Below are 16,316 nucleotides of genomic sequence, written 5' to 3' on the forward strand. Positions count from 1 at the left end.
AAGGGACCTTAGAGAGCATCTACTCCAACCTCCCTGACCTGGGAAGGGGGGCCTCTCATCTAGGCAGGGTTGCTCAAAGCCTCATCCAACTCAGACTTGAACATCTCGATGGAGGGGGCATCCACAGCTTCTCTGGGCAACCTGTCCCAGAGTCTCACCACCCTTGTACTGAAGAACTTCCAAAGATCCAGTTTAAGACCATTTTCCCCTGGCCTGTTGCTGGACACTTTTATGAAAAGTCCCTCTCCAGCCTTTCTGTAGGTTCCCTTTAGGTATGGAAAGGCAGCTCTAAGGTCTCCTGGAGTCTTCTCTTCTTCAGGCTGAACAGTCCCATCTCCCTCATCCTTCCCCTGGAGCAGAGCTGCTCCAGCCCCTGGATCATCTTTGTGGCTCTCCTCTGGACTTGTTCTAACAGATCTATGTCCTTCTTATGATGGGGGTTCCAGAACTAGACTCAGTATTCAAGGTGGGGTCTCGGAGCAGAGTAGAGGGGCAGAATCACCTCTCTTGATCTGCTGGCCATGCTCCTCATGATGCATCCTAGGATACAGTTGGCTTTCTGAGCTGCATGAGCTCACTGCCAGCTCATGTTGAGCTTCTCATCAATCAGCACCCACAAGTCCTTCTCCATAGGGCTACTCTCAACATGCTCTGGAACCAGCTCGTAATTGTGCCTGGGACTGGCCCGACCCAGATGCAGGACCTTGCACTTGGACTTGTTCAGCCTCATACAGTTTCCACTGGCCCATTTCTAAAGCCTGTTCAGGTGTCTGTGGGTGGCATCCCTTCCCTCACGTGAATCCACCACACCACACAGCTTGGTGTCATTGGCAAACTTGCTGAGGGTGCACTCAATGACATTGTCCATGTCACTGACAAAGATGCTACATGGCACTTGGCCCAGAGCAGACCCCTTGGAACTCCATTTGCCACTGGTCTCCAGCTGGACATGGAGCCATTGATCACAACTCTTTGGGTGCGACCTTCTAGCCAGCTCCTTATCCACCGAATGCTCCATCCATCCAGTCCATGTCTCTCCATCTTAGAGACAAAGATGTCGTGTAGGAACAGTGTCAGATGCCTTGCACAGGTGCAGATAGATGAGATCAGTTGCTTTTCCCCTGTCTACCAGAGCTGTAACTGTGTCACAGAAGGCCTCTAAATTTGCCCTTAGTGAAGTCATGGTGGATGTCACCAACCACCTTGCTGTCTTTATTGTACCTCAGTGCAGATGCCAGGAGGAATGTACCTGGTACAGAGGTGAGACTTACTGGTCTGTAGTTCCCTGGGTTTTCTTTGCTCCCACTTTTAAATATGGGGGTTATGATTCCCTTTTTCCAATCTGTGGTAACTTCTTCAGACTGCCATGACTTCACAAATATGATGGCTAGTGGCCTAGCAACTTCAGCTGCCAGATCCTTCAGGACCTGTGGATGTGTCTCATCAGGTCGCATGGACTTGTGCACTTCCAGGTTCTCTAGGTGTTCCCAGACCTGATCTTTACTTACTCTCAGTAGTTCTTCACTCTTCCAGACTCAGCTCTCTGGGGCAATATATTATTTCTGAGTAGAATGTAAAATCCCAGGAGATCTTCCATTTTAAATTGCCATTTCCATTTTAAATGGCAGCACTATATGTTTCAGATAATTCAATATTCAGTTGTGAGACCATGCAATACTTGAGAAATAATGTTATTTCTGGTTGTGAAATACAGTGCTGACACTATTTTACATGTTTAACTGCTCATTAACCCTCACCATTATAGTTTCAGTAGAAAAATGTGTTGGCCTCACATAGGCTAAGATAATCAGAGCTTTTGTTTCATTCTGTCATTCCACATCCTTTTTAATTAGGAAATTGCACACTAGAACATCCTTTCAGGCTGCAATAAGAAAAAACATCTGTATTAATCTACAGTATTTTCCCATTCACTAGAGCAGTTATGAGCTATGAATTATAAATGATAAATTATACACTGTGGTATTCATCTATACTGCATCACAAATAGGGTTGCAATTTTCACCTATGTATATGAAAATTTCCATAGCCTTAATCACTAGCAAAATAGCATACAAGTGTTCTCTTGTACTCTACTGCTACTGGATTTAACCTAGACTGAAACAGCTACTTGTTACATGTCTGCATTTTATAGAAAATATTTGTGTTCAGGACAAACATTCTGCTGAGGACATACGCAGCTGCAATTCAGATGTGTGTTACTGATTTAATACCAGGCTGAGCCAACTGAGGGGCTGGTCCCTCAAATTCCACCACCTCCTTGCATTTATGTCTTCTTGGTGGGGTGAACACGGTTCTAAACCTTGGGAAAGGGAAGTATTAAGACTTCTGTTGCAGCCTTGCTATTGACCACTGTAAGTGGAATTTGCCCAACAGACTGGGTTTTTTTGTGGTGGCCATTCTGAAATGCTGAATTATTTCTTTGCAAAGTAGAGAGAGAGAGGCTTCAAATCCAAGGGCTACATTGTGTCAATGTAGTGCACTCTTACTTTGTGGATCGGACCTCTGGCAGGTCCTGATTCTGCAGTGGAAGGCACTGAAAACTTCCATATGACTTGATGTGGGCATGAAGTTGGAAGTCTTTCAGAGCACCCTGAAACGTTTTCAAACATAGATGTCACTATTTCACTGTTTGTTCGCCTATTTATAGCTATTTAGTGTTGTCTTTGCTTACCAATATGTAGTTGCTGTTTCACTCAGACTTCTCAGCAAAGGACTTCTCAGCAAAACAAATTGAGGTCTGCCTCAATTTTGTTATTAAAATGTTTTGAGTGAGTGCAGATGTTCAAACCTGATATTTAATGTCCTACATGTAAGGACAATGACACAATGTTGCAGTAACCCTCTAATCTGCTAAAGAACTAGAATATATGCAGCTACTCTGGAAGTTTGCCTCTAAACTGGCAACCAGGTATGGCATTTTGAGATAGTATTTTGCAAAAATTACATTTATTTCAAGCTTTAAAACTCTGTTCTGTGCCAGGAACTACAGGAAAAGCTTTTGTTTCCCAGCAGATCTCTCTAGATTCAGGGAGGATAAGGTAAATAAGCATTAAACAGCTTTTCCTTAGAGTGAACTTGTCTAGAAGGAATACCTCAAGTCCTCTTTTTATACTTTCTTTGTGGAGTTGCTTACTGAATGCTAACTTTTGTAAGTCCTGTGAAAGCACTGGGTTTCACTGTTCCTGAGTGACGATAAAATCTTTCTCACTGAATGCTTATTATCGTGATCATATGCAAACAGGAATTAACTCAGCTTCCCTTTCAAATCCCATGCTACATTTGAGCTAGTCAGAAATTACTGCATTTTAGTATCAACATGCTGCTATGAGGCTTCCAGGTGAAGAATGAATACAAAATGCCCAAAACACCTGCCTAAAAGACACAAGTTAAAAAAAATATTTTACATTATTGTTTCAATATGGAGTCAGAGGAGTCAGTTTAGAATATCTCAGTTACAATTGATTCACTTCAGAGATGAAGGCTTTTGCCAGTCACAGCTCCCAGTTGTGCTGCTTTGTGACATGTCTGGACACCACATGTTGCCTTAGAGTACTTCTCGGGTTCCCACTGCTATGTGCAATCTGTCATCCTGGCAGTTGTGAGTCCATGGTCTTCTTTTCTCCTACCACTGAACTATGGCACAAGTGTCACTAGATACTGTGTGACAGAAACATAATGGTGTTGCTGTGACTGAAGAGGCATTCCTTCTGGAAGCACAAGTACATACAGTATTTTGTCATCTGGAAGCATTTTTTGTTGTCATTTTGTTTTGTCTTGGTTTTGTTTGTTTGGTTTGGGGTTTTGATTGGGTTTTTTTGCCTTCTTTGTTTGTGTGTTTTTGTTTGTTTTGTTCATTTGTTTTGTGTTGGTTTTTTTTTTCTTCTTTAATTGTTATTTTTGCTTTATTGAAACTGACACATTGATCTGTGAGCAGGCACCTTGCCAGGTGGCAAGCAGATGGGCAGGAGCATAAGTAGCCAAGAGAATAGGTCTGCATAGGTCTCAAATGCATGATGATCAGATTCTTAAAAAGAGTTGTAACTGTAGGTTCTTCCTATGGAACTTCCTTGGCGTATGTCTATAAGGGAGATAGCATAATATCAGCAGAGGCTGCCATGAAAAACTAAGGACGAGGAGAGTGCCATGCCTGAACTGGAGCTGTGTAGCTTGAAAGAGTGATAGATTTGCTTCATCAACAGTGCTTTTTTCACTTTTTTTTAATATTTAAAGCTAGCAACATTTCTAAGGACCAAAAAGGCTTGAAAGCTCTATGCAGTGTGCTAATGTGTGATCAATAATAGTTTATAGTTCTGTATTTCATGGAGTGTTTACAACACAGCAGCAGACAATAGGTAGCTGGTGCTGGAGCAATCAAGCAACTGGAACAAATGTACATAATAAATAATATTAAACATGGTAAGTATTAGGTAGTTGGCATTTCCAATGATTTTTTAGAACTTTTCCCTTGCTGGAAATTCTTCAAGCCTCACAGTTGGAACTGTGTTCCATTAAATTGAAATGGAGTGTAAAGAAGTCTGCACTTTATATTTTATGTGAAAGGTCTAAGTGAAAGATCTAATGATTTCTCTAATTTTTGTTCAGAAGAGTTTTTCAGAAGAAAGAACAAGTTGTAAATTCCTCTCTTTTTGTTATTGCCATTTTGTGTTGTGGTTTTTTTGTGCAGGGTTTTTTGTTTGTTTGTTTGTTTGTTTTGCTTTGGTTTTGTTTGTTTGCTTGTTTGTTAGCCTATTTTCCTGAGGAAAGTAAGCCTTTGTGATGAGCCTTTCTGGCTGTCAGGCGTTCCCAGAGTTACTAAACACTTTTGGACATTCTCAACTGATTTCAAGGGGAGAAAAGATGTGTTAGAATGAAGTATACTCCTACAGCTCTGTTGAAAACTAGTGTCTCTGTAGAAGCAGAAGGCTTCACCGAGAGAACAAATAAACAAACAGAAGCCACACCAGACAAGACAATGCAGCTGTTAGGTATTCAGAATCCCATTATCACACAGACAGTCGCATATTTGCATGTTCTCTTTCTTGCCATATCTGAGTGTTGTCTGAGGGTGAAAAGAATCAAGGACACAACCCCACTGGAAGCTCTCTTGTTCGTATCTACTACCCTCAGAACACCCTGTAATACTTTCACTTTAAAATTATGAGAAAAATCAATATTTTCAAGACAGAAATTGATCCAATGCAAAATATAAAATAAGATCTTACTTCAGGACTGCTGATATATTGATCTGGACAGCTCTATGTGGGGAAAGTTAGAGAATACTTAAAAAGAACAATTAATAATAATCGATCAGAACAAACAAAAACATCCTCTAATGTTACAGGGGGATAGGTGGTTCAGTCTGTCTTGACTTCTTTCCTGCACACGTAGAGGAATGTATGACCTTCATTTTTGCAAACACCTGCAAGGTACTGTTAAATTGTGCCACTTGGGCATTAACAAGCAGTGTAGCCTTATCAGTGTGCATGCAGCACTGTGCAAGCTTGTTGCTTAAGTATTTATTTATGGGGACAGATTATATGGAACCCCACACTGATGCAATTGCAGTTGCCTCTATAAGGCCTGCTTGGATCATCTCCAGGAAAACCTCTGCCTGAAGGGTAGATATGTCACTGCCCACTGCACATAGATCTTCAGGTGAGGATCAGATAGTTCTGTTGCCCGTAAAGTGGGGGAATCACAGAATGTGTGCAGGAACAAATAAGCATTGATACCGAAGCCTATCTAGACATGTACTCAAATACAGACTGATGCTCATTCTGGATGCTTCTCCAAGTCCTAAGCTGCTCATGGGCACACTTCTCTATTTTTGGAGCTACTCTCTTTTCATTCTTTACCAAGATAAACAAAAAAAACCCATGCATGGTCCAAACTGAAATAACTTGTTAAATCTAGCCTGATTTTTCATGTATCTCTGTGCATTACCTCTCCATTTTCAGTAGTGCTAAGATGACTCAGAGAATGGAGCCCCGCTCTTCTACATGTGAATAAAATCCTTTAAAATGCCATTTCCAGCCTTAAGAACTTCTTGTTTGAAAGCCTGGTCTCTAGTGAAGAGCTATTGAGAACGGTGTTACCATACCTTCATTCCTGCAGGGTAACAGTGCTGTTAATTGTGTGCTTAAGATTAAATGCACATAAATACATGATCCGGGCCTAGGAAAGTAGCTGATTTGAAAATGAAGAGGTATATAGTTAAATGTTAATGTAAAAAGTAATCTGAAAACCAGTTGCCATTATATGGTTGTTTAAAAATTGAAAGTAAAGCAGATGGATGTGAAAAGCTTCTAGATAAAGAACAAGTTTATTACTGAAGGAAAAATAAAACTCATGTAAGGTTTTATTTAAATAAAGAGTATGGTAGCTTCTTAAAAAGCAACATAATGTACTTGGCTGCTACAGTGGTTGTGTAATGCACCCCATAACCAAGATGTTTTCTGACCATCTCTGGATAAAGGCACTTGAAAGGTGCTTGGACCAGTACATAATTTTACTACCTCTTGAATGCTTTTCATGGTTTCTTTTTGGTTGGTTGGTTGGTTTTTTGGGGATTTTTTTGTTTTGTTTGTTTGATTTTTTGTGTGTTTTGTTTTGGTTTTTTGTTTGTTTGTTTGCTTGTGGGGTTTTTTTTTGTGGAGCACTATACATGCTGTGCATCTCAGTTAGATATATTTTAAGCCTGCAGTAAAACAAAACAAAACAAAACAAAACAAAACAAAGCAAAACAAAACACAAAAGAGAAAGCACAGTTTATAGTCATGAGATACTCACAAACTTATGCAATTTTGCCCTGGAATATCTTCATTAAACTCAGGTGCAAAGCTGCAGATTTACACAAATGTGAGCTCATAAACAAGGCATTTGTCTATTACCATTATTTGATCTCAGAAAGAAACATTTAAGCTGAAAAGAGGCCACAGCAGGTCAGAGTTGCAGAAAGCTTAATTTATTCATCTGAAAAATCAAGGGCTAGCCACTTTAAAAAAAATATGTGATTAAGATGACTCAGTCTTGGCAGCAACATACTACACTAGAAAGGAAAATAATCTTGATTCCAGTGCTGTAATTCTAAACAGAAGTACATACATACCATTAAGGAGATGAGGAAGATTTAGGTGTACAAGTTAAAGGGAACAGAAAATTAGACCATACCTTTATGCCTGCTTTGAAATGATCCATGAGAAGTTCAGAAATGTTTACTGTGTTGCAATGTAAAACAAATAATATTTTTGCAGGACAAAATCGTGTCCTTGGTACATGCTTTTTTATGAAAAGTCATAGTGTGCTGTGATTTAAGTGAATCATTACATCATTTTACCAGTGGACTGGAGACTTGTTCTAATTGTTCACAACTCCATGAGCTTAATTTTACAAGACAAGTAACTTCTCGGTCATAAATACTGACTGATGATGGATCCATATATATACTGACAATGAAGATCCTCTGGCAGGCTTGATATAACTTTGGGCAGATTAAGACTGTGGGGGAGTGATGGTTTCTTCTTTAAGAATCCTTAGTAACTATGATTCTACCCCTTTTTTGTTTTTATCTCTATACACCTACCAACAGTTTTGAATATATTTTAAATTAACTTGTAAAGTGCTTTGTTTTTTAATATAAGACATTATTATCTAGAACAGAAGAAAATAAAATTCTCGTGCTGAAGATAGCCTCTGTTTAGACAGAATTTCCAAGGACTGATTCTGCCAAGGCTTGTTGACTCTAATTTGCAGCCATATTAATTCAGCTGTTTCTAAGCAGTTAAAATACTGTATCAACTTTTGAGAGTATGAGAAAGCTCTTATTGATTCCACCACTTCAGAATCAATCTTTATTTTTCTAAATTTGTGCTTGATGCTGGGAGTTGCTAAACACCTTCAGAGCTGCTGTGAGAGAGAGGAGCAGTGGCTCAGCCTTAGAGAACACTCTCTGCACAGAGAGTGAACCCTTCTCTTTCATTAGACAACTAACATGGCCGAAGTAAGGACCTTTGTCTCACACAGCTTGTGCATTGTCTGCACATAAAACTGTACAAGTGTGCAGCACAAAGCTCTGCCTCAGCTGTTGTACCTGGAGTGGTGTGCAGTGTGAATAGGGGTTGTAGAGGGTCCCTGTGTGTCCTCACTCTGTCCTGGCACACTGGAAGCAGATGGAGAGGAGAGTGAGTGGATTTTTCCTCCTGGCAGGAGTCAGACTTTCTAGTATGTGTGGTTTTGTAGAGAATAACAATTCAACAAAAGATCAAGGAGGCCCTTGATCTGTTCGGGTACTAGAATTGTGCTTTATAAGGCTGCTGTAAAAACCTAAACTTTGTTTCTGTAGGGCTTTACTAACCACCTCTTGCAGATGTAGACACAGAGAGAAATTAAACATGGAATGAATACAGGTAATACTATTTGACGCATTCTGTGAATTAATTTCCAAATCAAGGCACTCAGTATGTGTTGTGATGAAAATGTTTGCTGCTTCATTGCTACAGTTCAGTATGTCTCACTGAATAATTTGCACAAAATAGAACTAATGGAGAACTTAACTACTTTTCCTGCAGTTTAGTGGTTTGTTTTTTTTTTGTATGGATAACCTGCACATGAAAATCAAGCTTTTATTTAAAGAAAGGTAGTCATCATGTGTTTATCTCATTAGGCTATTGATAGAACATGCCACAAATAGAACGTAGGTTTAGCTCTGACAGATGGCACGTACTGGTTATTAATATCAGGTACAATATATGGATTTTCAACATTTATAAGCACATAAATAGATAAAAACAAACCCTTGTTTATTTTATAAAGATGTGTAATGTCATAAAATATAAATCAACCATTACATTGTGCAAAAGTTAATACCCTTCTTTATCCTGAGCTTGTCATGTTTTGTATGGTGTCGCAGTATTGAGGCATCTTCCAGGTAACACCTCAATAGAGAGCCTTACCAATGCTGCATTCTACCTGACCTACCTATAAGTTTATAAGAATGCAGGATTATTCATCTGATAAATAGCCTAACCCCCTACAATTTATCTTGTGACTTTGATCACGGTAATGTGCAGTTACTGTTAATTTATCACTTATGGGATTTATTCCAAATTTTGAAACCTCTAAACATGACAAATGCTTAGGGTGAAAAAAGAGCATGACAAAGAAATGCTTCCTTTTCTTTCTTAAAATACATAGTTATGTAGTTTTTTTTCCTCCAAAATAATCACTGTTGAGGAGTGATTATTAATGCAATTTAATGCAGAATTTGTTATAGCTTTGGCATTCTTAGGGAAAATATGCTTTAAAATAGCAATGCCTAATATGTTCACAAAGTGTAGTGTTCTAAGAGACTTGAAACATCAAATCCTTTTTTTTTTTTCTTACAGCTGGCTTATATAATTTATGGCTTTATGATGGCAGCACAGTAGTTTGGAAAAATGTAGATAGTATAAAATATTTTAGATGTAATTAATTATATTTTTAAACATATGGTGTGTATAGTGTATAGAAGTGGGAAGACATGGTGTAGACAATGTGAGAAATTACGTAACACCTAATTTGGCAAAGGGTGGAGCTCTAGTTTGAGGATCTGCACTATCTGCCCAGACAGAGCTGCTGGGAGAGGCTACAGTGCATCAAGTGAAGCTGCAGAAAGTCCCTAGACCTTTCTCCTAGGATAGGGGCAGGCAGCAGACCTACCTGCAAAAGGTGTTCCTGCAGCAAGTGGCTGAGCTGCAGGATATGGTGAGCAGGCTATGTACTGTCAGGGAGAGGAAAAGAGATAGCTGGTTCCAAGCACAGTCCACAATTGACTGCAGCACATGCCCAGACAGCCAAAAGATTCACAGAGATCCACACAACAGGGAGAGGGGGCAATGGTGCAGGAGAATGGATGGTTGCAATAGTAAGGACCAGCAGGAGGAAGCAACTTCCCTTGAAGCTTGAGGTGCCCTTGCAGACTGCTTCACAACTTTGCAGGCAGAAGATGAACAGCCTACCACATCAGGAGATACAAATAGAGGGCAGACAAATTGCTGCACATGTGCTGTGTATTCAGCAACCCAATGGGATGAGAAGTGTCAGTACACTCAATGGGAGATGGCACTGAACAGAGTATCATCCTGGATAGAGCTGCCCCAGTTTTTCACCTTGCAGATCCTCTAAAAAACACTCTGGTAGATGTGCCCTCTCCTCTTAACCTTAACCCATGGAAAATAGGCTGTTTTTATAGTTAGAAATAATACATGAGTCCTCAGGTTGAAAATCATTAACCATGGCCAGTTTTTTTCTAATCTCACCAGTAAACCCAGATGAACAGCTCTGTTCCTAGGGGTTAGCATAGCTGATGCCTAGATATGCACAGTGCTTGATGTGTCCAAAGCTCACTCCTCATGTGACTTATGTTAAAAACTGAGACAAACAGAATAAATACCTGAAACAGAAATGTTGGCTGTGAGTACATTTTTATGGACAGATTTAAAGAGTGAACGCACGTGCTGTGATTGCATTTAAAGTTGCCTGGAAGTGGGCCAGCTCTGGCCTGCAGATCATATAACTTCATTACTGTGGCTCTGAGCTGTGCTGAACAAGCTCATGTGTCTCTGAACCTGTCTCCAGAGCTACTTCAGGGACAGAAAAAAAGATTTAGGGAAAACTGAACACTTCTTCTGTGGTAATTGCAAATGCTTTCTTTTAAATCTACACTTTTGATTTGAGGAGGTTTTTCAAACCGATGAACTCAGAGCATGAAGCCTCTGCAAGAGGTCCAGCTCATTTATATATACTGCAAAGCTCTCTGCCTAATGTATCAGTTTCATCTTTTTGATTCCTGATATCCTCAAAAGTTTAGGTATTTTTAGATACAGACATACTAAAGAACCCCAGATCATATATCTATTTAGAATAGTTTCTATGCGATGACATCACATTCAGTGGAAGGACAAAAAAGCTGCTTTTACTACAATCCCTTTGCTTGTCATTTAACATTCATCTCATGTAATGAGAATGGAATAGCTTGTTGAAATTTCTACTGGTGGTCATTCATATACTGGTAATTTGAAATGAACGCGAGTTTTTGTTCCTTTTCAGTTTTCAAGATCTGACTACTACATATGGAGATCTGAAATAAAGTTTACTAACTTCATTTATAGCAATTAAAGACTTCGTGAGCACAGGCTTAATTTGGAAAAATGAACCTCAACTAATCCAAAATTTTGCTTTTTCAGTGTTTACCACTAATGCCAGCTGTTAAGGGTTTAAGTTTAAATAATTCCTGTCACATTATAGTTGGGATGTCTTTTGTAATGCAAGCTGATGTAATCTGTAAAAGGGATGTCATAAATGTATATTTTCCATTCTCTTTACTGGAGGTCTTACTTTATAAAGGCAAATAAAATCTAGAGTACATCTGAATCAGGCTTCGGTACTACTTCATAACCTGCTATTCACAAGGAAAAAAAGTTGTCATGGAAACTTGAACTGGGAGATGCAAGACAATGATTTGATTCAAATCCTTTGTTCAATGAATATGTTCTTTTTCTGTTAATTAACTGTGGAGGACTTGTGGTTCACTTGCATTTATTATTTGAAATGAGTTGCTAAGCAATTTCTATTAATATAATTTCTGAGTACTTCTTGGCAATTATTTAATATATGGCATTGAAAATAATGCCTTTGACATCTGAGACGGTGTTTTGCTTTTCCCTGCTCATCAGGTATGTTTCTCTTTAGGATATTTCTTTATTTCTGAAGTTAATGTTTTGATGTGAATACTTCTGATTTTTGGATAATCACTTAACAGGTCATGTTCTGGAGAACATTTCCGTGTGCACACTCATTTGTTACAGTACTTGTTGAATATAAGAAGACAAAAATAATTAAATTTGCTACTTCAGCATACTGTAATAGGAAGATTTCTTTCTCCAGCTGGTTGTTTAACTGTGAACCAATTTATTTGACAACATATGACCTTTTTTTCTTCAAAGAGCATCTATTCAGTGAAAAACATTTCTGTCCTGATAGGAATACTGTCATGAGTGTAAATCTGGGGGTTGGGATTTGATTTTTCTGTAGTCTATTTAGGAATTGTAAGCAATTTTTACAGGATATTTTGTTGATCAATATCTTGTCAGGTGGGTGCAAAAGTTGTTCTGGTAGCTGAGCAAGTGACTGTGCTCATGGCTGTTTTTATGGAGGCTAAAACTGAAACACAGCTTGCTATTTTTCTATAAATTAATCAAATGTGGACAGTTCAGGGTGCTTCAGCTTGTATTCTGATTTCTCTTAAATATCCATCTTCATGATGGCCTTAGCCTTTTGTTTAGTATTATATTTTAAAATTTTAGCTTTTTTTCCTCATGATTACTTATTAAATATACTGGACTGACATCCATGAAAGATAAATCAGTCTGTAAATTCACAGTTTTAATTTAGGCTGCACAGTTCCTCTGAGTGAATTTTTTGTAGCTGAATGTGCAAGTTATGTTTCATGGTTGAAAATGCTCATTGCTGCTCCACAGGACTCTGCAGTAATTTCTGTGTTTTGACTTTTAATCTAACTTTGTGCTTTTTCCCCTTCCCAGACACACTTCTTTTTTCTTCCCCCATATCTGCTCTTCTAATCTACATGAATTTTTCAAATGTTTTTCTTCTCGGGGTATTCCCAGGGTGTTGACACTAAGATTACACACCCCCTGGTGTTAAGCATGGTGTAATTTAGTGCTTCTCTGTAGAACTGTGGATGGTGCAGTGGCTTTTGGCCACCAGTATCCTGACTGCCTTGTCAGCAGCTGCAAATTCCTGGGAACTGGGTTGAATTTAGAAGTTTCCACTCCTGTATTATATGTCCTGGAAAAACGACTCATGGCCAATAGAGAGATTTTGCCAGTATAGTGATCATGAACTTAGCTGAACCAACAAATTTTCCTAAAAGAGCTCCAGTTTCTATGCAAATTTATTGTTGCTGAAATATGTGTTTAAATTACTTTGACACTATGATACTGACCAGCATTTCTAAACGTGTGGCTGCAGTGTGCTTCCTAGCACAGAACTTGAAGATTTTAATATTAAGAGGTGGAAATGGAGATTCCATTTAATAAAAAAAAGGAAGTGAGTGATGGATTCTGACTTTGATCTCCCTGATGCACTTTTTCAGCGATAAAGGCTTTATCTGCATAGGTGAACATCTCTTTGTTAACTTATTTCTAGTCAAATTGAGACAGTCAATCCAGTAGTGATATAAACATGAATAACCTTTGCCCCTTATGTAAAAATCTTGTTTATCCTCCATTTTGTGGTTGTGCTTTCTCAAAACTGTGAGATCTGTTTTGGCTTCAGAATCATACAGTTAATTACTTATTGATTCTCTCTAATCTTTTTGCAGGTGAACCGCAAACTATTGGTTTGATCACTAACATTATTGTAAACTATACCAAAATCACTGCTGGTGCCTATATAGACTTTGAAAAAAGTTTGCATGAAAAAGATCTCATTCAGACAGCCCTTAAGACCATGTTCCTTTTTTCTCTAACTTATGCTTCACTGATTTTGCTTAGCAAATAAGTAGTTTCTGCTTAGGAAGAGATAGTGTAAAGCAAGTTAAAGAAAATAATGCAAGGCCATAACTTATTTAGGAGGCTAGTAGCTGTATGTTTGAATGGACTGTACATAAAACATTTTGGGAAGCTCTGCCTAGCAGGAAGAATCCAATGCACATGTAATAGAAGAAATTAATAATTTGTTCTTCACTGCTTCTCAGTTTTTTGTAGAACTTGTGCAGACAAGTGTGTAAGTCACATATTTACAAATCTGTGCACATTGGGGTACTCAACATGCCATGATCTCTTCTTACAAAGAAAGAAACTACCACACTTGTACCACTATGTACAATCATCTGCGCAGAACAGAAGAAATATTCCATGCTGTGCTACACCTTTCAAAATGTTATCAAAATCAGTCTCCAATTACTAGTACTTGTTCAGAGTAAATTAACATTTCAGAATAACAGTGATAACACCACCACAATCAAACCAGCTTAGAGTCCAAGTTTAGTTTCTAAATCCAAGCAATTTTGGAGCAGTACTAACCATTCCTTTCTGCATCTTGTTAGTGGCTGGAGATTTGAGGTTAAAAAAGTTGTAAAATGAGCACTGTGTATGAAAGATAGGCTGCATTAGCAAGAATGCAACCACCAGTGATTACTTCCTTCTGTTTATGCACTTAGAGGGCCACATCTGTAGTACTGTATCTAATTCAGGGACCTCAGTCCAGGAAAGATACTGCCAAGCTCCGGAGAGGTCAGCAGAAGATGCCTGGAGAACATAATATATTCCATGACTGTGGCTGATGGCTTTGTTTGGCTTAATTTTCAGAAAATCAAGGACAAATATTATCACAGTCTTCAGCTGCAAAATGAGAGATGTTTAGAAGATGAAACCATATGGCTCTGAGGGATGGATGTTTGAAGGACAAAAGACAACTGTCCCAACTCACAGCAAAAGAGACTCTGACTGGATGTGAGGAAAAGAATGTGTTCACTGTGGGAGTGATTTAACACTGGCATATGTGTCCCAAGAAGAAATGTAATGATTATCACTGGAGATTCCATGTCTTACAACAGACAACAGGCAGCCCAGTCCGACTTGGAGGCTAGCCCTGATTTGGGTGAGAGGTTGCACCAGATGACATCTAGGGACAACTTAAATGATTTCACTTGAATAAAGAGTAAATGTGTACAAGATAAGGAAACAGACAAATCTGAAAATTCCTAGTGAATTTTCCCCAAGCACTATTAATTTTCTGTGGTCTTTCCATTTTCAAAATCTTTTTCCTGCATTTATTAAGTGGTAAGAATCCAGTCATGTAAGGGGTATTTTACCTTACTGCCAGTTGTAATAGGTGTTTTTGAAGAAAAGCTTTAAATTTTGAGATTTCAAGTCTGTTTGTTTGGTTTTTTTTGTCTTATGAAAGTAGATAGGATATATTGAAGTAGGACTTAAAATACATAGGTGTAACACTTTCATGTCATTTATGGCATCTGTGTCTTGCTCTTCAGATCATCCATTGCAATTTTCACAACATCTGAGTCTTGAAAAACTAGTGATAAACAATCAAACTTCGTATGAACTAGCTAGTTAGCTCTAAAAATAGTTTGTTCTCTACTTCACCAGTCAACAACACCTGTGATGGAATTTGAATCTCATTTCCTCCTTCAAATGCACAAACCATGTAATTAAGCAGAAGAATAAGGTCCAGAAAGTCTATAATGAAAAATAAACACTAGGAACTGTAGGAATAATGTTTTCCATGCAACATCCATAGCAGTTATATCCTTTGTTCTCCCATTCTGTACAAAAGTTAGAGGATCTGTAACAGATAATTTTTCTGACACTTTGTAGAAAAGCTCCCATCCCTACTGTAAGCATCCCACTTCAATGAGCTCTAAACACATTGCTAACCTACCCCGTGAGATGAAAAGCATGAGCGATAGAGAGGAATAAAAGGATCATTTTGACAAGGATAATTACTTTTAAGCAAAGTGATTTAGTTCAATCAGTCACAGGTCATGTACAAGTCAGTAAAAGGCAGTTTAGAAAGCTAACTTTCAAATTTCTTCTTTAAGGATCTGTTATTTATGTTGGTTTTTTTTCTTTGAATTTGGACCCTGACTTTAGGAAATAAGCACAAAGGGAGATGTACTGAAGCAAGAAAGCTTTGGGTCTTCTAGGTGAGCTACAAAACTTGGTCTTTCCTGTGCATTGCCCCCCCGCTTTTGTTTTAGGAAAGTCTTGCAGCTGTTCCCAAGTAATGATTAGATGTTGGTTATAGTAAGAGACAGAGAAAATCAGAGAACTGTGGAGGAGGTATAACTGGGGTAAAGCTATGCAACACCACCCATACTCCTAAGAGATGGGGAAAAAAAGAAGACAAGAATAGGAAAAAGGAAAAATCACTACTGTAAATGTTCCACAGGCAGCTATGCTCTTTCTTTTTTCTACCTGTTTCAAGAGTTTCTGGACCCTACAATTACTGAACAATGAAATAATTAATCAATCCTTTAAAAAAAAGAAAATGTAAAACTTAATTAACCAGAATACACCCATCAGAAATATGAACAAATGTAGAACAGCAGGAAATAGGTCTACCCACTCAATTTTTCCTTCTTTCCAAAAGACATAACACAGATAATTGCATTCCTTTTGGTTCAAGTACCTAGAACACATCTGGGGCTTTTTAGGGTAATTCAGACAGGAGAAGAGAGTGAGTCTGGAGATGAGATAGTTTGTGTTCATTTGTTTATT

The sequence above is a fragment of the Heliangelus exortis genome, chromosome Z, assembly GCF_036169615.1.
Source record: "Heliangelus exortis chromosome Z, bHelExo1.hap1, whole genome shotgun sequence".
Taxonomy (NCBI): domain Eukaryota; kingdom Metazoa; phylum Chordata; class Aves; order Apodiformes; family Trochilidae; genus Heliangelus; species Heliangelus exortis.